Source organism: Gymnoscopelus braueri, assembly GCF_963280865.1.
Source record: "Gymnoscopelus braueri genome assembly, chromosome: 12".
In the NCBI taxonomy this organism is placed as follows: Eukaryota; Metazoa; Chordata; class Actinopteri; order Myctophiformes; family Myctophidae; genus Gymnoscopelus; species Gymnoscopelus braueri.
The window spans coordinates 1225362-1241973 of record NC_137614.1 but is presented as its reverse complement, the minus strand read 5'-3'; positions in this window follow the sequence as shown (position 1 = coordinate 1241973).

Below are 16612 nucleotides of genomic sequence, written 5' to 3'. Positions count from 1 at the left end.
AGAATTTTTCCTCAAATAAGCTTTGCTGCATTAACGTGACCTGAGACCCAGTATCCAGTAACCCCCTCAATTGGACCCCTCCCATGGTGATCCCAATCATCGGACAGTCCCCAATAAACACTTCATTAGCCCTTGATCTGCCGAGTGAGCGCTGCACCCGTCTCCCGGACCTCGGCGACAGGGCGTACTAGTTTAAATGGCTTGGATCGGCTTTACAAAATCGGGCGATATGCCCGGGTTGCCTACAAAACCTACATATCGGCCTACCTCCCTCATCCCACTCGTTGCGTTGGTAAGGCGCCTGGCGTCGTTCAGGTGGGGGCGAAGCGCGAGGTCGCATGTCGGTAGTGTTGGGTCGAAGGAGCGGTCTGAAGAAGACCTCGTCTCGTAAGGCGGCGAAATCTTCTGTCAGGTTTCGACGGGCATATATTCTTAAGGGTTGGCCCAGAGGACCCTCAGACAGCCCCACTAGTAACTGCTCTCGCAGAATGGCATCGGAGGGAGCGGTGTCTGGGTCGAGCCGCCGCAGCCCGCAGAACAAAAGCCTCAAAATATAAGCCTGCACACTTTCGCCTGTAAGCTGCGCACAGCCATAGAACGAGGCACGAGCCTGGGAAACAGAAATAGTCGCTTTGTACAAGGTGTCTAAATATTTAAAGATTTTGGCAACTGTATTTCGGTCTTCCTCATCAACCACACTAATTTGTCGTTTGGCCTCATCAGTGAGTGTTTTTACTACAATAGCAACTTTTTTCCCTTCTATTAGTTCCTGAGTGCTCAATAATCCTTTAATCTGTTCTTTCCATTCCCTGTATTTCTCCTCACCCTCTGTACCTGCGAATTTCGGCAACCATGGGGCCCCTGGATACACTGGCATCATCATCATCTTTACTCCGTAAAAAAAAAAAAAAAAAGCAGCAAAACAGCAAAATTCAGTACAGTTTCTCTTTAGAGATTTTTACGGGGCCAGAGCTCTCAGCTCTGGACCTGTTTTAATGTTCCCCTCTTTTTTCTTCTCCCACTTTTGGCAGTTCTGGCTGAACCGTGCATACGCTTTTTACGAAACTTGGCCATATGGTAGATGGTCATGAAAAACTATCAAGAAATAATTCTCACAATCTTTCGTCAAAAGGTGGCGCTATAGCAAAATGACAACTTTGAACAGGTACAACTCATGCCCTGTTTGACCTACAGCCATGAAACTTCAATATACATATGCGTCTACTCATGATCAACAACTTTCACACTCTGACTTTTGACCTCTGACCTTTAGATCTCCCACCATTTTGAATAATATGAAAAACAGTTAAAACCTATCTCCTCCTGGGATTTTTTAGTAATCTGCACGAAACGTTTTACACATGAACTTTGAACCTATGCCGAAAAACATTTGCAAAAGATTTTCCATAAGTGAAAAAATGAAGCTTTAATGAGCCAATGAATATTGCAGTTTTATGACAATTATTCATCTGCCCCTAACACATACATGCAGACTCACATTTCTTTGAAACTTTGCGGTAATGTTGAGGGTCATTTCAAATATCACTGAAACCAATCTTACTCCATTGGTCAAAGGGGGGGCGCTATAGCGATTTTTTGAAAATGCAAACTTTAAACAGGCAAAAGTCATGTCTCGTTTGGCCGACAGCCATTAAACCTGCTTACACATGTGCCTTGACTCATGAGGAACACATGTATCACGTTGACCAGTAAGCTCCGCCCTTAGATTGTCCGCAATTTTGAGCAGTTTGAAAAACACTTAAACCCAGGATTTTCCAGCTATTTGCGTGAAACTGTATCATCTGAGCGATCTCCTTTTTCACAGGTTTTTGTCTGTTGGTCCAATGGCTTCTCCCTTAAACGCGTGCCTCACAACCTGAAGGTTGCCAGTTCAAGCCTCACATGATGCAGACTAATTTAAGTTAAATTGCAAAAAACATGACTGTATCAATGAATACATATGCAAACGGTAAAGATAACATGAAATGCTTATTTGAGAGTATGTTTTTTCAATGTATGACGTACTTCATTGTGAAAATAGCCGATCTACAATCTCACAACTTTTCAGATAGCAACGTTTTGTGAGCTTGTAGATCGGCTGCTTTCACTGGTTTCGGTTTCGAGGAGACATACAATTTCTCTATTGGTAAATGGTTTGTGAACGAGTGATCTTAGTGTTAGTGAAACAGGGGCTTGGTTCATGACAGAAGGCAAAAGTTTATGATCTTCAACAGACAACTTCAGCCTGGATGAAGCTATAGCACTACAGGTAGTGTCTCAGCCTGTGAGTCTGAAGGTTGAGAGTTTGATTCCTGTCAATGGCAATAGGTTGAGCTGTCTGTTTCTCTCACTCTGTCTATCTGGCTCTGGTAGGTGGGTCATTACGGGGCCAGAGCTCAGCTCTGGACCTGTTTTAATGTTGCCCTCTTTTTTCTTCTGCCACTTTTCGCAGTTCTGGCTGAACCGTGCATACGCTTTTTACGAAACTTGGCCATATGGTAGATGGTCATGAAAAACTATCAAGAAATAATTCTCACAATCTTTCGTCAAAAGGTGGCGCTATAGCAAAATGCCAACTTTGACCAGGTACAACTCATGCCCTGTTTGACCTACAGCCATGAAACTTCAATACACACATGCGTCTACTCATGATGAACAACTTTCACACTCTGACTTTTGACCTCTGACCTTTAGATCTCCCACCATTTTGAATTATATGAAAAACAGTTAAAACCTATCTCCTCCTGGGATTTTTTAGTAAATTGCACGAAACGTTTTACACATGAACTTTGGACCTATGCCGACAAACAAGCAGCAAAGATTTTCCATAAGTGAAAAAATGAAGCTTTAATGAGCCAATGAATATTGCAGTTTTATGACAATTATTCATCTGCCCCTAACACATACATGCAGACTCACATTTCTTTGAAACTTTGCGGTAATGTTGAGGGTCATTCCAAATATCACTGAAACCAATCTTACTCCAATTGGTCAAAGGGGGGCGCTATAGCGATTTTTTTTAAATGCAAACTTTAAACAGGCAAAAGTCATGCCTCGTTTGGCCGACAGCCATTAAACCTGCTTACACATGTGCCTTGACTCATGAGGAACACATGTATCACGTTAACCAGTAAGCTCCGCCCTTAGATTGTCTGCAATTTTGAGCAGTTTGAAAAACACTTAAACCCAGGATTTTTCAGCTATTTGCGTGAAACTGTATCATCTGTGTGATCTCCTTTTTCACAGGTTCTTGTCTGTTGGTCCAATGGCTGTCTGTAGGTGGGTCATTCCACTTTTCAATTGCATCGCACAAAACATGACTGCATCAAATAATGCATGTGCAATTTTTTAAGACATTACAATCTAATATTTAATTCAGACACTGTGAAACCACATGTTGCTTTTCACTTGGCAGGATGTAAAATCTCTCTCTCTCTCTCTCTCTCTCTCTCTCTCTCTCTCTCTCTCTCTCTCTCTCTCTCTCTCTCTCTCTCTCTCTCTCTCTCTCTCTCTCTCTCTCTCTCTCTCTCTCTCTCTCTCTCTCTCTCTCTCTCTCTCTCTCACCAGGTCAGGTCTGTTGGTCCAATGGCTTCTCGCTTAAGTGTGTGCCTTAGAACCTCAAGGTTGCCAGTTCAAGCCCCACTTGATGCAGACTTCATTTAAGTTGCATTGCACACAACAAGATTGTGTCAATTAATGCAAGTGCAATTGTTAAAGATAACCTGAAATGCTTATTTGAGAGTATGTCTTTTCAATGTATGACATAGTTCATTCTGAAAATAGCCGATCTACAATCTCAAAACTTTTCAGATAGCAACGTGTTTCTGAGCTTGTAGATCGGCTGCTTTCACTGGTTCACTTTTATCTTCAACAGACAACCTCAGCCTGTACAAAGCTATAGCACTATAGGTAGTGTTGCAGCTTGTCAATCCGAAGGTTCAGGGTTCGATTCCTGTTAATGGCAATAGGTTGAGATGTCAATTCCGCTTCCATCTCTCTTCAATCTATTATGTTTTCAAGTCTCTCTCTCTCTCTTCAATCTATTCCGTTTCCATGTCTCTCTCGCTCTCTCCCTCTCTCCCTTCAATCTATTCCGTTTCCATGTCTCTCTCTCTTCAATCTATTCCGTTTCCATGTCTCTCTCTCTCTTCAATCTATTCCGTTCATGTCTCTCTCTCTCTTCAATCTATTCCGTTTCCATGTCTCTCTCGCTCTCTCCCTTCAATCTATTCCGTTTCCATGTCTCTCTCTCTCTTCAATCTATTCCGTTTCCATGTCTCTCTCTCTCTTCAATCTATTCCATTTCCATGTCTCTCTCTCTCTCTCTCTCTCTCTCTCTCTCTCTCTCTCTCTCTCTCTCTCTTCAATCTATTCCATTTCCATGTCTCTCTCTCTCTCTCTCTCTCTCTCTCTCTCTCTCTCTCTCTCTCTCTCCAATCTATTCCGTTTCTCTCTCTCTCTCTTTCTCTTCAATCTATTCCGTTTCTCTCTCTCTCTCTCTCTCTTCAATCTATTCCGTTTCTCTCTCTCTCTCTCTCTTCAATCTATTCCGTTTCTCTCTCTCTCTCTTTCTCTTCAATCTATTCCGTTTCTCTCTCTCTCTCTTTCTCTTCAATCTATTCCGTTTCTCTCTCTCTCTCTTTCTCTTCAATCTATTCCGTTTCTCTCTCTCTCTCTCCTCTCTTCAATCTATTCCGTTTCTCTCTTCTCTCTCTCTCTCTCTCAATCTATCTCTCGCTCTCTCTCTATCTCTCTCTCTCTCTCTCTCTCTCTCTCTCTCTCTCTCTCTCTCTCTCTCTCTCTCTCTCTCTCTCTCTCTCTCTTTCTCTTCAATCTATTCCGTTTCTCTCTCTCTCTCTTTCTCTTCAATCTATTCCGTTTCCATGTCTCTCTCTCTCTTCAATCTATTCCATTTCCATGTCTCTCTCTCTCTCTCTCTCTCTCTCTCTCTCTCTCTCTCTCTCTCTTCAATCTATTCCATTTCCATGTCTCTCTCTCTCTCTCTCTCTCTCTCTCTCTCTCTCTCTCTCTCTCTCTCTCTCTCTCTCTCTCTCTCTCTCCAATCTATTCCGTTTCTCTCTCTCTCTCTTTCTCTTCAATCTATTCCGTTTCTCTCTCTCTCTCTTCAATCTATTCCGTTTCTCTCTCTCTCTCTTCAATCTATTCCGTTTCTCTCTCTCTCTCTTTCTCTTCAATCTATTCCGTTTCTCTCTCTCTCTCTCTTTCTCTTCAATCTATTCCGTTTCTCTCTCTCTCTCTTTCTCTTCAATCTATTCCGTTTCTCTCTCTCTCTCTTTCTCTTCAATCTATTCCGTTTCTCTCTCTCTCTCTCTCTCTTCAATCTATTCCGTTTCTCTCTTCAATCTATTCCGTTTCTCTATTCTCTCTCTCTCTCTCTCTCTCTCTCTCTCTCTCTCTCTCTCTCTCTCTCTCTCTCTCTCTCTTCTCTCTCTCCTCTCTCTCTCTCTCTCTCTCTCTCTCTCTCCTGGCCCCGTATTATCGCTGCTTGCAGCTATATTTTTGTTTTGTTCTCTACCCAGTCCTGCCGCGCTACGCCAAATATGTGACGGTGGCCAGGTTGTCACATTTGACTTGCCAGTTCTTTATTAGAATAATGGCACCTTTTACTCTCTCTTAAATAAATAGTTTGCATTAAACTCACAACAATAAAAATATCAATTGCACAATAAAGTGCGGGTAATTATTGTGAGAATAATTAGAATCAATACTGCAACGACTACGCCACCTTCTTGTATGCGAGTGTGACCAGGGCACTTAGGCCCGGAAACAGGATACCAGACTACGCCACTCTGGGAGTTTCACCCAGATAATATTATATGATGCACAATATACATTGAATACCAGACCACAGGTCGATAGTAATGAGAAGGAGCAGAGACGTGTGTTTCCAGTTTAAAGAGAATGTTTGTTCTATTTATAATTAAGGCAGAATAAACACTATCAATAATTCTTCAAACTAGAATAGAAGGATCAAGTTCATGAAATATATTTATTTATTACTTTCAAAAGACTAATTTAAAATGTAATTCATCAATCAACAGTATCAAAAGGGATATAGCCTAGTATACCAGTAGCCAGGGGGTACCACAGGTGTCCTTACACACAGGAGGGAGGCAGGGAGTGAGGGAGTGAGGGGACAGGGTTTCACCGCCACCAAAAGCGCACACAAGGCACACGCACGTCAATCACTGTAAGACACAAGAAATAATGTTAAAATACACACAACACTGAGTACTTCAAAATAATGAGCAAGCAAGATATCATGCACTAAAGCTAAAACAAACCCCAATACTACAGCCTACAACCTGTGACCAACCACCTGTCGGGACCACAACTATAGCCCCCCTAGTACTGGTACGGCCGGAGCCAAAGATACCTCAGTTTATATTATGTTATACTATTAGAGCAGTTGGTTTGCACAAAAAACAATAAATCAAATAAACCAAACTGAAATAACCAAATCAAATCATAACCAAAATAATAAGGACAAAAACAGCAGGGGCACAGAGCTCCTCCTAATGAGACAAAACACAATATTAATAAACACTGATCAACACGATTTAAGACAGACATCATAGAAATAAAATATAGGCAGCCCTTTACCTCAAATCAAGAGAGCCACACTAAGAACTGAGGCCATGTCGTCATCAGTGCTCCCTGGCAGGTCCATAAGCAACACGCCACTGAACCACCATCAGGAAAGCATAGCAGTAGCTCCGCATGCAGACTCGCATGCGAGGCTATTCAACAGGTTTAAGATAGGGGAGGACGCCATGCAGTCATCAGCAGCTCCGCATGCAGACTGGCATACGAGGCTGTACAACAGGTGGGGGGGGAAGACAACCTACCCCACTGTCAGATGCCTAGCTGTAAGATCAAGGAACACTCAGGATTTTGTTTAATTAATTTTAAAAGAAAAGAAACAGGTTAAGTGCCTACCATCAATGACCTTCTCCCATCTCCCACACCTACAACCCAACACACCACCAGGAAAACATAAGCCAGCCAGCTATACTACTCACAGCCAGGTGTGGCTCCCTTTTATTCAGCCAGGTGTCTCAGCTGTCTTGAATAGGAGTGATTAGGGGGCGTTACACAACTAGGAAAAAGCTCAACCCACTACACGAGGTAAGGTCCTCTATAACACTTTCTTTTCTTTTCAGGCTATTCACAGGTTCGAGTTTACCCAGGTAAGTGTAAAACACTTTTGAATGAGAACAACACTTGTAAAATATCCCTTGGAGAAGACTGGACAGAAACAGGTTTGCATAAAAAGGTAAGTTAACTTTATTGGTCCTAATACAACGGCATCTGTGCCATAAAACAATTGAAAACATAAACACAAAATAACACTATACTAATAAAACCCTCAACCTCCTATGGCGCCCACTAACTAACTAAAATCCACAAACACAGGTCACTTCCAACAATAGGGCATAAATCACAGGGCTTGTGCAAAATATAGCAAATAAATATAGCGATAAGAGTGTCTACTACTACTGAACCAGTAAAGTGACAGTGCTAATTTAAAGTGCTAATACTCATCACGGTTCACATGCAAGAGGTGGGAATGTCCATATATGGGTGTAAGGAAAGGGGTTAGGCCAGGAATCTCCGTCTCTTCTTTTCTTCGTATGCGCCGTCTGCAATCATAGAAACTAGAACCAGTTCATCTGTTCAATGTAGCTTGCATATGAGGTTTAGGACCGTTGTTTTCTAGAGATAACGTTGCATAGAAAGTTTACTTACTCGCGAGCCAGACAAATGTCTGGCTGTGAGTGTGTTGAGCGCGCAACGCTTATCGCCACTGGCCGTCTCCTCTGCTCCTTGGTTCCGTTCGTCTCACTGTTCCTCCCCGTCACTCGTCTGTCGCTGCGGCTCCTTGTCACTGGGAAGCGGGCACGTCTCAGCTCACCGTCCGCTGCTTGTGGCTGGCGTGTCTCGCTATATCACTTATTCTCCACCTCTGCTCCGTGGCTTCTCCTGCGCTATGCACAACCTGCTCTCTTGGCTGTCACACTCCCCCTGTGTGCCTGTTCTCCTGTCTTTTCCTGTTCTCCTGTCTGTCATTCAAGTGGCCCGCGCTCACTTTTGTATTGGGTGGACCACACCCTACTCTGTTCTCATTCGCTTCTCAGACAGCGTGACCTGGGGACATAGGCTGCATGACATTGACCGTGTCACTCCAGCCAGCCAATCATAGAGTTCAATGTCAAGTGGCTCAGGGACCGTGGGACAATACATTGTCATGTTAAAACACTCAGTGAGAAATTACAAGGAATACATTTAAGATGATGGTTGTTTAAGTGCATTTATACAGGTTTTACGCATCAATAAAATAATTCAAAAAAATATTGCACCACTCATTTTTTACCCTGTCACAGTAGCATGGGCTGGTGGAGGGTGAGCAGCAATTTAGCACAGTACTGAATGAATGAGCAGCAGCACAGCAGCAGAGTGCAGCTAAAGCAAGCAGGATGAGAAGTGCAGACTTTCAGCTTAAATAGAGCGGTCTGAGAATGAAATGAGTGGATGAGTGGATGTGTACGTGGAGCTGATGCGGTCCAATAGTAGGCCACCAACACTGCACTGAGTTCCCTGACAGAACTTGCTCGATCAGTGTTCACTGATCCTGAACTTCAGGTGTCCTAAACGGTGTCATAAAGCAATGTCCACCGTACGGTGCCGCACCACTAATAGGATCGAAAAGGACATTCTATCTCATAAATAAGAAATCTGATAAGAAATCTGAAATCAGTACCCATGAACCACCTGGAGCAGTAATTGAACGAGTATTAGGATAGCAAGTTTAAGAGTATTTATTATACCCATAACAGCATAACAGCAGTAGTAAATGGTAATAAGCAGTAATAGCGAGGCTACAACATTATTCACTCATCAGTTTTTGAGCCTGAATGATGTCCTTTGTGTTTAGCCTAACATAGCTTTCATAAGCTGCAGAGGACCACCGGCCCAAAGCTTTGAGCCTTGCAGCTGGCACTTTTGATGCCGCTGTGGTAGCGCCGATGAAACTCCTGTAATTTAAAACGGGACAAAGCATCAGCTATGTTGTTGTTAAACCCTGGAGTAAAAGCAGCCCTTAGAATGAAATTATCCATAACACATGTCCAAGTTATACGCCTGATTAACCTATTAATAAGTGGTACAGATGAGCGCCCTTTATTAACTATTTTGACCGCAGCTTCATTGTCACAGAACACAGTGATCCGTTTCCTATTCCAGAATTTTCCCCACAAAATGCAAGCTATAGGGTAAATCTCAAATAATGCAATAGACTTCAGATCTGCTGGTAAAGATATTATTTCTACTGGCCATTTATCTGAAAACCATTCCACTCCCCCAAAGCCGCAAGAAGGAACTGCGTCCGTGTAAAACGCTAAAGAGACGAAGAGAGAAGTTTCAACTAAATCATTATAAAAGAAAGAAATGCCGTTCCAGTCATTTAGCAGCAGTGACCAGAAGCGTAAATCTGAGCGGCATCCTTCGTCTAAATTGATTTCATCATGCAAATCATGCACAGATTTTGCTAGATCAAGAAGTCTGGAAATAAAAGCGCGCCCCTGAGGAATAATGCGCATTGCAAAATTAAGGTGGCCCAGCAAAGAAAGCAATTCGCGTTTAGAAATAATCTTAGCAGCAGTTGTGAAAGCAGAAATGATTTCTCGAATGCGATAGAGTTTCTCTGTAGGCAGAGACGCTTGCATTAAATTGCTGTCTAACATTATGCCAAGAAACTCGAGGGTAGTAGCAGGCCCCACAGTTTTTTCCTCTGAGAGAGGCACATTTAATTTACTTAAAAGCCCTCTAACGGTATCAATGCATTTAGCAGGAACAGAGTTAGGAAAATCGACCACCATAAAATCGTCTAGCAAATGTAACACGAAAGGTAATTTGCAAGTGTTCAATAAGATCCAGCATAGCGCTTCTGACAGTGTGTCAAAAATGCGGGGGCTACTGCGACATCCAAAAGTTAAACAGACTGCAAAATAAAATTTGGACTTCCATTTAATCCCAAAGAGATGCCACTGGGAGGGATGGAGAGGCATAACTTTAAAGGCGTCTGAAAGATCTGCCTTACCTAACCAAGCGCCTTTACCTGCCTGTTTGATGAATTTGATTGTGTGGTCAACTGTAGCGTAAAATAAAGAAAACTGTTCAAGTGGAATTAAACTGTTAACACTGGGATGACTAGAATTATTGTGAGGGGCTGACAAGTCAATAATTAGCTTATTTTTCCCAGAATATTTACGCGTTGCAACTCCTATTGGGCTGATCCTAAATATAGGGAATGGATCTTTAGCAAACGGACCAATCACAAACCCTTTCTTAACCTCTTTCTCTATTAGAGTATCTACTACAGTTGGTTCTCTGAGTGCAGAAAGCACATTTTTACACACAAACGAGACATTTGGCAAGTAACAGAGACCTGCTAAAAAACCCTGAACTAAACCAGTGATGAGGTAGTTAACGAAACATCTGTTTGGGTGTCTAGATAAACAATGAGAGTTCAGGCACGTTGATCGGGGTTGATGGGTGTTTTATTTTCTCTTCCCCGAAAACGCCGGGCGGGACCGGCGTGGGCACACTGCCCTTGGATGGCTGTCGTTGCACATGCTGCAAATGTGCAAAAGCTTACAATTTGGGTACGAACAAACAGATTCATTGAAATTGATGCAAGTAGGAGTACCAACTTGACACTTCACCTCTTTGTCAGCATCAAAAGCACCACTGGATCTGAACGGCGCGGGTTTGCTGGGATAAGTGGCTTTAAACGCTGCCCTGGGACAGAGGCTTGCAGAGTGGGTAAAGGAACCACAAATGGAGCAAGACAGGGAACGGTGACCAGTAAAGTGCCTGCTGAATAGTTCCAGGTCTAACACAGCCCAATCGTGACGTGTGTTGAATCTTTGCAAATACATAGCAGCTTTGCTAGAGAAAGATTTGTGATACTCATAAAAGAGCGTTCCGCCATACGACAGCGCCAGGTCGGATATAATAGCCAGGTAACTGTCCAATTCAACTCTCCTCTCTGAGAACTCTTCACACAAAACATCTCTGAAGACTCCATAACCTACGTTAAACTCTGCCAACGTCAGACTTTTTAATAAGCGTGGGTCGCTCTCTTAGAGAGAAAGTGAAATCCCCACAGTCTACTAGACGTTGGTCAATCATGTCAGCAGCACAAATAATTTTTACAAGGTTAACATCATTACCTGCTACAATTTGGCTGCGCAGGCTCGCATATATACCCGCAGCAGGAGAGATGTATTGCACTCCTGTAGCCACTGCTGGGACTGCAGTTCCCAGGGTTCTTTGCGGGAACATGACTGGCCTGGACGGGACGCCTGAGAGAGGAGCAGGAGCAGGAGGAGTCGTAGTAGTGAAAGGCAACGGCACAGCGACAGAAGGAGTAGCAGCAGCAGGACCCGGCCGGCAGGTGACTGAAAAAATTGGACGCAGAGGCTGACGTGGAAGGTATTGCTTGATTTTCCAGTGTGGTGATACGGTTGTTCATCTGGCTGATGGATGCTTTAATGTCTAGCAGAGCTGACAGGACTGGACCTTCTGGTGGAACAGCAGAGGCAGAGGAGGGATTCCTTGACTTTTTTGTTGATCTGGAAGGCGTAGCGGCCGGCGTGATGTTCTTCCTTTTGGTTGCAGCTTTTTTTGTGTGCGGTAGAATCGACATACCGGGCTTCGCCTTCTTCGATGACAGACAAGAAGAAGTCAAACAGCTCGTTGTGAGACAAATCCAAGGGGGGTGAAATCTCATGGAGAAAAAGGTTTTCTAGGATTTTATTGACTGGCCAGTCCTGTATTGACAGCTGCTTCTGGGTTAAATGGGAGCTCCGGCGGACTTGTAGATTGTCTTCTCCCCCTACTGTCGCTGGAAAGGCAGCCACAGCCACTGATATTATATCGACCAGGGGATCAGCCAGAATATCGACTTTGTCCATGTCCGAGCCGGTAAGGAGCAAACCGCTTGGAGATAACAGCATAACAAAAGGAAGCAGGAAGAAACGGACCCACATCAGGTAGGCAGCCTACTGAGCAGCAATTTAGCACAGTACTGAATGAATGAAGCAGCAAGCAGGATGAGAAGTGCAGACTTACAGCTTCCTTAAATAGAGCGGTCTGAGAATGAAATGAGTGTGAGTGGATGAGTGGATGTGTACGTGGAGCTGATGCGGTCCAATAGTAGGCCACCAACACTGCACTGAGTTCCCTGACAGAACTTGCTCTGCGCATGTCTGTGACAGGCGCGACGCTCATTTGTACACGTGTGAGTGGACTGAGGTGCTCTCAGGTGTTCGGGGAGGACATTCCACAGACGTGGGGCAGTAAAGCAGAAGGCCCGGTCGCCCATGGTGTGGAGCTTGGTCATGGGGGCAAGGAGAGGGTTGGTATTGGAAGAGCTGAGGCTCCGAATGGAGGAAGAGCTGAAGCTTCGAGTGGAGGATTGTGGGGTGAGGAGTTCTTTGAGGTGAGGGGGGGGGGGGGGTCATTGTCCTGGATGCACTGATTTAGTTGCCAGCCAGTGCTATCAGTGCATCATTCAGGTTGTACATCCACGACTTCATCTCCCTCTAAACGACACAGAAAAGGAACTCGTTAGCTTCTCCTCGCACAAACAGGAGACACCTTGGTGCTTGATTTATGCTTAGTTGTGTTGTGTGTGGTGTCACACAGTATTATATTTGCAATAAAATAAATAATGCAATGTTAGAATAATTGTAACTTCAATATACTTACTGGAATATGATCAGCATAATTTTGTTGTTGGGGGACAGCAGGAGGAGCAAGAGCAGGAGGTGGAGAACAGGAGGAGGTGGAGGTTAGGAGTAACAGATGCATAAAGAGCTGTCTGGATTATGAAACCCTGACATTCTACTTGCATGAAGGATGTAATGTATGGACTTTTTAGTTCCACTGCATCATTGAGGGTGTTGAGCCACGACCTCATGTCCCTCTTAACAACACAGACAACAAACGTTTAGCTGTTCCTTCGTTAGCTGTTCCTCATACAAACAGGAAACACCCTAGCGCATGATTCATGCTCAGTTTCGTGCAATGTCACACTCCGAAAATATCAGCTTGTCAACTGCACACCGATGTTTAGTAAGAGAGCATGATCTTTTTTATCCCTTCTGGAAAGCTTTCCACTCACCTTTAACATGAAGATTCCACAGTCAGATATATTGTTTGGGAAGCCCCGGTTTAAAATAAATACAAAAAGTTTAATGATTAGCAAACTACAAATGGCTTAAAGATTTAGAGATGTGGTTTGGTAGTGTGTAGTGTTCAAGTGTCGATAAATAGAGTTAAGTACGTACAAGTGTGCATAAATCAAGTGTAAATTCAACACTGGAACACGCTGAATGATTACCTGACTTTGACCCTGTTGGATGCCTTTTTGTTCTTCTTTCTCACTCCCTATAATGACAGTCAGGTTGTTCTTTCACCTCCTCGGTTATTCTCTTTATAGGGCCAAGATCTGGGCCCTGGTAGTTCTCCCCTCTCGAAAACCATTTTGGGTCACCAAAATGATGGTTTGGAATCTGAACCGTCAACATGATCTCTACACTATAGAATCTATGGTGTAGAGATCATGTTGATGGTTTAGATTCTAAACGATCATTTATGGTGCAAAATAAGTGTATACTATATACCGTAAACAATGGACAGTACCCGAGACCAACAGTAGGGGGCATCAATACACCAACTGGCGTCTAGACAAAGTGGTCGTCAGAAGAACATACCCAAAATGCAGTAGTGAAAACAACATGGTGTGTTCACTGACTGTTGTTGACACTTTAAAATACCATAGATTTATATAAAAGACACTTTAAAATACCATATATGTATATAAAAGACACTTTAAAATTCCATAGATTTATATTAAAGACAAATACAAAGACAACTAAAACGTGTCGTTTCTAAACAGTGTCGTCGTTAAGCAGCAGGAGGACGTTTGTTAGCAGCTCAACCACTGAAACACAGCAGGTAAAGATCAACTCATTCATGTTGGGTTTCATCTATATTTATGGACTCAATATGGAATATAAATCTAATTGCTGCTACAACTGCTATGTTGTTGATTTAACTATTATCAATGTAATGGTTAATCTGAGCAATGAGGTGCAAACGTCGTTTGTACATGAATAGCCTCGGATCGAGACGGTCATAATGATATGTCTTGGAGTTCTTTCAAATTAGTCTTTGCACTTTCGCTCTTTGGGTCCGTACATCTACTTAAACGTTCAGGTTTCAAATATAAAGTGCTTTCCTCATGGCCACGGATGTTACAATTATGTTTGGGCCCTCAGAAGTACCCGTAGGCCTATCTTCCGTATTGCTCAATAAAAAGCATTTTAATCCGATCTGTGTCAATCTTCACATTTATGTAAAATGTGCGTTTTTTTACCGGGTGTTGGAGTGTTTTTGTTACATTAATTCGGTTAATTTGGTCCCCGTCCCTGTCCAAAATATATGGCCAATAATTTTACCAGAAACCATACACAGAGGATGGATAGGAAAGGCTAATATTTGACCAGGCCCCAAAATAATCATATTTAAACTGGGGACCCCCCAAAATAATACAATTTGAACTGGGGACCCAAAATAATCATATGTATAATCTGTGTTTTTAGATATTTAGTACTGTTCGACTTTATTGTGACATAATTTACGTCACGATAATCTGGTCTCATTCCTTTCCGCACTACATGTTGTCTCAGTGAGAGGCTGGAGACAACCCCACAGACAGCCCCAAAGGGTGTCTCCCAAAGAGTGGGATCAGCCTTCTTTTTTCCCTTCCTCAGTTTTACAATGGTGTCGGTAAACATTTCGTATATTTATTTGAACCATAAAACACAGAAGAGCAGCTCCACCGCAGAGGAATTCAACAGGCTGCGTGCTGAAATCATGCTGGACACAGCTTGGATTAATTACTTTAGAGAGTAAGTAATGATTGTTGTAAACGTTATGCCAACTTGACATAATAATCCAACGTGTAATTGTACTTGATTGCTTTAATGTTAGAGATGAATAAAGTTAGGGTAGTATACGATGTGTAGTCCACATCTGATAGACACATGCACGCAGCTCATTCTTGTTTACATTGTCGTTCCAATAGTTAGCCAAATGCAAAGCTAAACCACTTGTGTGACAAGCCTAATTTATGCTTTGTCTCTAGTCAGATTTCAAATATAAAGTGCTTATGCCATGGCCACGGATTTTACAATTTGAATCGGGTGGGTGTAAGTACCTGTATCTTTCGTATTGTTAAATAAAAAAGCATTTTATCCGATCGGTGGCCATTTTCTCATAGATGCATGATGTATGAGAGTGCAATACACCTCCCAACCGATAGGGTCGCATAACAAATGGCCACCGATCGGATTAAAATGCTTTTTTATTAAACAATACGGAAGATACCGGTACTTAGACCCACCCGATTCAAATTGTAACATCCGTGGTCATGGGATAAGCACTTTATATTTGAAATCTGAACGTTTATGTAGATGTACGGTCTGTACATGTAGAAAGTGCAAACACCAGGTTGAAGCGCCGCCATGACAGTCATGTTTCAGCGCTATTTCACCGGGTCCCGAAAATAGCAGATCTACAAGCTCACAACGCGTCAGACTCGACACTTTGTGAGCGTGTAGGTCTGCTATTTTCAGTCTAATCATCTAATGTGCTATTTTCGACAGGACAGAATGTTGTGTCGTCAGCCTGCAAAAATGGAGGAACTGCTGATGAAGAAAGACCTCGGACTCACCTTATGAGAGATACAGCCATATAGATTATTTTTCTAAATAAAACGGTTACATCAAGGTGGGGATGATGTTTTTCACCATCAAAATATTTTTGGGCGGTGTAGCCGCCCCTATAAGTGGGGTTGGGACACCTCATTAGCTGTATTGTGATTGGCTCATTAGTACACCCCTAGCTGTACTGTGATTGGCTGACTATTGGCTGACTCTATTCAGCACTGTGATTGGCTAGCGAGATGACATTAATAACCTATAAATAGGATTATGCACTTCAAAAAATCCATATTTTTTTGAAGTGCATAATCCTATTTATAGGTTATTAATGTCATGTGTCTCGCTAAAAATCCATATATTTTTTTAAGTGAGCTTCCATCACTATGATGACCACTGTGATGACCACACCGCCCACTTCACACTGGGTGTGATTTTTTTTAAGGTCACCCAAAGGATACTCATGAATATCACTGTGCTGTGCATGCACCAATAGCTTTACCTGATGAGCCTCCAATAAAGCCTCTGGACAAACCAAGCACTGGTGGATCATGGTCTGCATACAGTCCATGTCCATCAGAGCTTGGTGTGTACATACGTACCAGTATGTAGTATGCTGCAGTACCAGGAGAGGGCGCTGTGAAGCGTGCTGGTATAGACTCTGCTAACTCTTAAGATAGCAGAGGTAACAGGCGCACAGCCTTCAGCTCTTATGTCCATCCACACCACATTGCTGTGGACTTAAAGACCCATCAGGAATATGTTTGCATTGTCTTCGGTGGTTAAATAGGATGCTAAAG